Consider the following 7769-nt stretch of genomic DNA (forward strand, 5'->3'; position numbering starts at 1 on the left):
TCCTGTGTGTAGGGCACTTTAGCTTGTTTTCCCCATCCACTATTAATTCATTCCACCTTCCTTTTGATACTTGTACCCACATTTGCATTTAGGGATTTACTTTTCCCTGTGAGTCATTGTGGATGTTGACATATTGGTGTAGAAGAAAGGGTTTTAGGTTTCTATTTCCAAATTAGCAGTAACCAATTTGAAAAGGAAATTTTGGTAAATTAAGTATTCATACTTTTAGATTTCAAATTTAAAATATACCTTCTATTTTCTTACTTGTTTGTACTATGTTAACATGCTAATACCATCATTTGGTTAATAATAAAATTTAATTACATATCTGGCCATTGATTTTTTCTTACATTCTGCTTCATTCATTTATGTTACATATTTGTCATTTGTAGACTGTATAAGAAGTTGCATTATATTATAAAAATTTTAATAACTTTTTCAAAGCATATGTATATTTTATGTAGAGAAGTTTATTTTAGCTGCAAAAGCTAAGTCTGCAGAACATTATCTGTTACAAAGTGAATGCAATTCTTCAATGGACTAAGCTAATATAGTCCGGACCTAGTAAATTTTGAGTAAGTAGATATTGAATATATAGAATTTTTAATACATAAGATGATGGGAATGGCACTTTTTTTTTATTTGCCAGAGGGCACACGTGCTCATCAGAAGTTGGGTAGAGGCGGAGGGTCAAAGCACCCTTAATGAGGCGTGGTCACACCACAATCCCTTCTCCTCCATTTCTCCATCCTGTTAAGACTTTGGGCACACATGCACACCCGCCTGGAGTGTTACTCAAGTCACAGGGGCTGAGACTTGAACTGCGTGGTCAGCTATATAGGATCTGGTTCCTTTAACTACCAGGCCATGGAGCCAGCTTGCTATATTTCTGAAGTGCTTTTTTTCTTTTTTTTTATATTTCACCTTTATAGTCAAGCTTCATTAGACAACAGAAAGCAGATAATTTCAGGTTATATACTTATAAAAGTCTGGTACTCTATGGTGGTATTTAAAGAAAGAGTATATATTTTGGATTTTAGAAGAGCATGTAGATGACTTGATATTGTTTTGTGAGTCATTTTTCTGAAATTGTTAGATTATATCTGTTTTCTCTTTGACTTTATCTTAAAAATTATTTATTAATTTTATTTATCATTATTATTACTATTTAATTTGCTACAGGCTGTGCATGAGAGAGAAAGTGAGAAAGCAAACCGCTAGGTCTGGGACTTGGACTGCGGTCAGCCATATGGGAGTCCAGCATCTTAGCCACCATGCCACTTCCTGGTCCCTTGACTTTACCTTTTACATAAATTTGCAAAAGATAAATAAAGTTAATTTGCTGTGGGATTTTCTCACCAAATCTTTGCTGATTTATGTTAGTGCTTCTTGAACTTTAATGTGTACATGATAAGCTGAAGATCTTGTTAAAGTGTAGATTATGATTCAGGAGGTCTGGGATAGGGTCTGATCTGCATTTATAATAAGTTCCCAAGTGACACCAATGCTGTTCCGTGGCCCACTTTGTAGAAGCAAGGTTTGAGAATCTGCTGCCCACTACCTTTTTTTAAGCATTCATTTTATTGCATGTGTTTTGTTTAGTTATTTTCAGCATTTTTCTCTTCCCCTAGCAGCATTATTTCTCTCCTCTAAAATGTAGCATTATTATTTCCACTGTCTAATGGGATAACTAAAGGTTTTATTTTTCTTTGTTGTTCTTTTTTATTACATTAAATCACTATACATCTTTACAGTGTACAAAATGGATTTTCCAACATAAATACATTGTCTATTAGTCCAGTCAATGATATTACCATATACATTACCGTCACCATGTAATTTTTCATTTTTGTGTTCATTAAATGGTTTTTCTTCTTCTTTTTCCCTCTTTTCTGCTGCATTTTTAAAAAGGAAATCAGACCTGAATCCAGTCTTCATCACTCCTCTAGTTTTCCAGACTGTCTTGAAGACTTCTATGACTGATGGGTCTCATATACAATTTCCTTAGTTCCCTATAATACAGATTTATTTGATCCAAGGTTCTTGAGTTGTTTTTTTTTTTTCAACTAGGTTACTTTTACTCTTTTTCCAACCTTGGCTTTGATTCCTTCTTTTACAAGTTTGTGTCTAATTTGATACAAAGCGGACAAATTTGGAAGATTTAATGCTAAGTGAAGCAAGCCAGACTATGAGAGACAGACATTGTATGTCTCTACTTAATATATATCAAATGTCTGCACTTTACAGCAGAAACTGAAAGATTGGAAGGTATAATAGCAAGAAAGACAACTATGGATACTAGAGACAGTACAGCAAGGAGTGGGCAATAGGGAATGGGAGGGAGGAGATCAGGGAAAAAAATAAACTAATAAAACACTTAATAGACAAAAATTAAAAGTTATCTGATGATAATGTATATGGTAATGTCTTTGATTGACAAATACACACTGTATCATGCTGGGAAGAACCATGTTGTACAATGTAAAGGTGTACAGTGATTACATATAAATTTAAAAATTTGTACCTATTTTCTTAAATTCTACAAACATACAATGTCTATAATGAAACTGGTAAAAGAAAAAAGGTCACATCTACTCTTTTTTTAAATTAACATTTAATTTTTGTACATCTTTATAGCATGCTATATGGATTCTCAAAGAATAAATGCATTGTATGTCAAGCAAACCAAAGATATTACTTTAAACAGTAACATTCCATTCTTGTATCTGTTAAATATTTTTCCCCCATCTCCTCTCTCTTACTCCAGACAGTTCATCCCCTCCTACATAGTCTTTGATATCTATACTTGCTGTCTCTGCTATTATAGCTTCCAATTTTTCCAGTTCTGCCCTAAAGTGTAGACATTTGGTATATATTGAGTGGGGACATAGAAAGTCTGTCTTTCATAGTCTGACTTGCTTTGCTTAGCATTAAATCTTCTGTAATGATCCATTTTGTATCAAATGACAGGATATAATTTTTAAAGGGTGAGTAGTATTCCATAGTGTATATGTGTCACATTTTTTTCATCTACTCATCTATTCTTAACACATTTAGGTTGATTCCATGTCTTAGCAATTGTGAATAATGCTTCAGTAAACATGAATGTGAAATGTTTTTCCAATGGAGTGTCTTCCTATCCTTTGGGTAAATAGCCAGGAGTGGTATTACTGGGTCATATGTGAGCTCCTATCATCTTAATAAAGAATGTGTTCTTAGTTTTTTCCCCTTGAACTCCTTGTTTATGTTGATACTTGAACTGTGGTTGGCCATGTGGGAATCCAGTGCTTTTAACCACCATGCCAGCTGCTGGCTCCAAAATAATATTTATTTTTAAGTACTGTTGAATATTATAACAAATTATTTCAGAGCTCTCTTGATTCTATACATTAAATGAGCTCCTGGAAAGTTCCGTGCAGAGGAAAAATGCATTTTTTAGTAGAGGGCATGTGTACATGCACAAAGGGGCTAGAAGAGAGGAGAGAAAGAGGAAAAAAAAAAACACTCCCAGTAGGATCTCTTTATGACAGTATACCCAGTCCTCCAGCTCCTTAGAGTCCTAGGCACCTATGTTTGCACACCCGGCATGTTTTCAGGCTGACCTAGGGATCTGAACTCATGGCCAGAATGTGGCTTCCAGCTTTGCAAGTTTCTGTGCTACCACTGTGCCATAGCAGGTGGACTTGGTCAGAGAAAATTTGATATGATAAATATTTTTCATAGACTTGCATTATAAAATAAAATGAATTACCACCAAAAAATGTTCAGTCCTAAGATATAATAAAATTATATGCAGGAATTCAGCAAATTTAAAAATCATATGTTTAAATGAAATATGTTCTTCTGATGATGTAGTAAGTACTTGAAGTGGATTTCAGAAATGGCGTATGAGCTGAGATAATATTTTAATATTATAGAAAGAGAGACAGGTACAACATTGAAGATCTCACACCTCTCAATAATAATTTCTTCCTGGAATAGAGCTAGAAAATTTTTATCAGACACTAGGAATGAAAAGCAAGTATTCATTAGTTCCTAGAATTTTAGCTAATCATGTTGATGTGTATACTATCTAAGCTGACTCTTAGTAAGAGTTACCATAGATTTCTCATCTCTCCTGATTAAGGCAAATATCCATATAACATACTTTGTGGGACATTCAAATTTTTTGTTGTAATGAAAAAGATTTATTATTATCTGATATATTTTTAAATTGTTTTTCCTTTTTCTTCTTTCAAGTATATTTATTTATTTATTTTAGTTTGTTGTAGGGTACGTGCAGTCATTGGAGAGAGACAGAGAGAGAGAGAGAGAGAAGGAAAGTGAGAAAACACCCCCCGGGGGATGACTACACTACAATACCTTCTCCTCTCAGGATTTTGGGCATGCAAGCACATGCTCCCACCATGTCTTCCAAGTCTCAGGTCTGGAACTTGAACCACGCAGTCTATCATGTGGGATCCAGCCATCTTAATCTCTATACCATCCACTGGCCCCAACTTTTTATGATTTTATTGTTAGAAATCATAGTTCCAATCTATAGGAAATGAAGGTGGCACAGAATATACTAGAATATATGAGCTTGGTCAATGAACTGACAATAAAATGCAGGATATGAGAAATGCGTGCTTAGGTGATAAATCATATATACAAGGAGAGAGTGAAAAATTACCAAGAGCTCTATTGGGCAGAGAAGGCTTAATGGAAGAGCTGGGGACTTTGAAATAAATAATATTTACATATATGAAGGAGTAGGAATTCTTGACAAGAAGATCAGAGTGAACACATGGCAGGATTGGGAGCAGTAATCTAGTCTAATAAAGTATTTAGCATTTTTTATGAAAAGGGAACCTTGTGGAAGACATAGGCATCACATGCAGAAAAGTTACAAGTTTCGTTGAAGAGAAGCCTTGTGAAAAGGTAATACAAGACAGCACATGAAAAATGGAAATAACTGAAAAATTGGTATAGGAATTCAGAAGAGGCCTAGATCATTGTGGAGTGGGAAAATCAGAAAGGCTTCTTTGAAGGTAAGATTTGAACTGGGCTTTGAAGGTGGGCTAGGATTTGGGTAAGTAGAAAGGAGTTGAGGCATTTGTATCAAGGCTATAGCATAAGTATATATGGGGACAACGTGATTTATTCAAGATATGTGGATCAGAGAGGGTGTAGAATGTTTTATAAAAAAGAGTGTAATGAAGTATAAAGTTAGATAACTAGATTGTAGTCATTTGTGAAAAACCCTTGACTATCAGGTTAAAGTATTTCATGATGTAGGCAAATGCAGACCCACTGAAGACTTTCAAATAGGATAGTGACATACTAATGGCAATAATCTATAAGAATTTGAGGACAAGATTAATGGTAGGGAGATCAGTTAAGAATTATTGCAAGGGAGGGCCAGCAGGTGGCGTGGTGTGGCACACCTGTGAGGCGTGGCACACCCGTGTAGCTGACCATGGTTTGAGTCCTGGACCTGGAAGCTTGTTTTCTCACTTTTCCTGTCTCTCTCTCTCTCTCTCTCTCTCTATCTCCAATCAAGTTTTTAAAAATAATAAATAAAATTAAGTAAACAATTTTTTTAAAAAAAGAATTACTGCAAGTAGCTGAAATATGAAATGGTAAAAGCCTGAACTAGAGTGATAGAAGTAGAAATTCATTCTTTCACTCCTGAGTTCACACAGTGTACAAGTCATTTTGTTGCTGGGCACTGAAGATACAGAGATTAAATAATATACAGTTTTTGGTCTCAAGAATATCACAGCCTAATGGAGAAGACTGGTTCAGAATTATAAAGTACATACAATGACAGTATTTTGGTATCACCAAACAGGGGCTAGTTAGTGGATGACTTATGACAACAAAACTATTTCACTTTCTTGGCATTAGAATTAATATTGTTTGGCATTATATTACTAATTGTTTTGAGTTAGTTAATGGCCTCTTGCGGTTTTGCTTTTCTCCCCAACCATCTCAGTGACTAACTTGCCAGCTCCACACTATCTTGAAATTTCTCTTCTAAAAAACATTTCCAGGGCCAGCAGGTGATGTAGTGGTTAAGGCATTCAGCTCCCCCATGGTTGACCACAGTTAGAGTCCCAGACCTGGTGGCTTGAAATACACCAGGTGTGTGTGCATATGTGCCCAAAATCCCGAGAGAAGAATGAAGGAGATTGCAGCATGGTCACCCCACCTAGGGATGATTTCTCACTTTCTGTCTCTCTGCTAAGCACATGTGACCTATAGCAAAAATCTCTAAAAGAAGGAAAGAAAAAAGAAATTCCACAGTGAAGCATAAACTATACAACTAAGGAATTTTGCTCTCAGACATTCTAGGATAGGAAATGGAAGGAAGTGAAAGACATTGCAAAGGAATAATCAAGAGGATTTGTAACTGGTTATGGGAGGCATGAGAAAGGGAGGCAGAAGATAGAAAGTGGACAAGTATGTAAGATTTACTGCTAAACAAAGCAAGCCAGACTATGGAAGAGAGGCATTGTATGTCCCCACTCAGTATATACTGAATGTCGGCACTCTATGGCAGAAACTGAAAGATTAGAAAGTATAAAAGCATGGAAAGCAATGACGATATTAGAGACAGTATGGGAGGAGGGTGGAAAATGGAGGAGGGTAAGAGAGAGAAGATCAAGGGAAAAAGAAAGAAGCAAAACATTTAAGGGACACAAAAATGGAAAATTATCTGTTGATGATGATGTGTATGGTAATTTATTTGGCTGAACCAATATGCAGTGTATTCACAATGGGAAAATTCATTTGGTATGCTGTAATGATATACAGTGATTGAATGTTAAGTTTCATCTTTCTGCAGGTGGATATCCTGTTTTTCTAGCATCATTTGCTGAAGAGATTTTCTTTTCCTCACTGGATCAAATGGTGCCCTTTGTCAAAAATCAGTTGGCTGTATATTTTGAGATTTATTTCTGGAGTCTCTATTCTGTTAAGTTGGTTCACATGCCTGTTTTTGTGTCAGTACCATGCTGTTTTGATTATCACAGCTTTGCAATGTATTTTGGGGTCAAGAAGTAAGAGGCCTCCTATACTACTCTTCTTGCACAGTATTGCTTTTGCAATAGGGAGTCTTATAATTCCAGACAAATTATATAATTGTTTTATCTAAATCTGTAAAGAAAGTGTCTGGTAATTTGATTGGGATTGCATTAAATTTATAGATTAATTTGGGTAGTATTGACAGTATGATTATATTAATTCTTCCAATTCAGGAACATAGGATGTCTTTCCACTTTTTTGTGTCAGTTTTTTAAAAAGAATTATTTCATTTACCATCATCATTTTTTTTTTTAATTTGACCATAGAGACACAGAGAGAGAAAGAGGGAAAGTAGGAAAGAAAGCCTCCAGGTCCAAGACTTGAACCATGGTCCATCATGTGGGAGTCTAGCACCTTAACCACCACTCCACCTGCTGGCACCATTTTTGTGTCATTTTTCATTTCTTTCTTTTTTTCTTGTCTTTTTTTTTTTTTCAGTTTTTCTTTTAGAGATTTTTACTTTTTTGGCTAGCTTTATTCCTAGATATCTTCCTCTGTGGTTATTGTAAATGGAATTGTTTTCTTCCGTTCTACTTCAGTCTGTTCACTGTTGGTGTATGGAAATACTATGGATATTTGCATGTTGATTTTGTATCCTGTCACTTTACTTCTAGGAGTTGTTTTTGTGGATTCTTTTGAGTTTTCTTTGTATTATAACCATGTTATCTGCAAATAGAGACAATTTCACTGTTTCTTTCCCT

At 35.2% G+C, this 7769-nt stretch overlaps 1 protein-coding gene across 1 annotated transcript in view; it reads left to right on the forward strand.

Annotated features, from left to right (window-relative positions):
- The window catches only part of TEX11 (testis expressed 11), a 514378-nt gene that overhangs the window by 277635 nt on the left and 228974 nt on the right, over window positions 1–7769 (forward strand). The window lies entirely within an intron of this gene.

This window comes from Tupaia chinensis, unplaced genomic scaffold (genome assembly GCF_000334495.1).
Source record: "Tupaia chinensis unplaced genomic scaffold, TupChi_1.0 Scaffold000165_2, whole genome shotgun sequence".
Taxonomy (NCBI): Eukaryota; Metazoa; Chordata; class Mammalia; order Scandentia; family Tupaiidae; genus Tupaia; species Tupaia belangeri.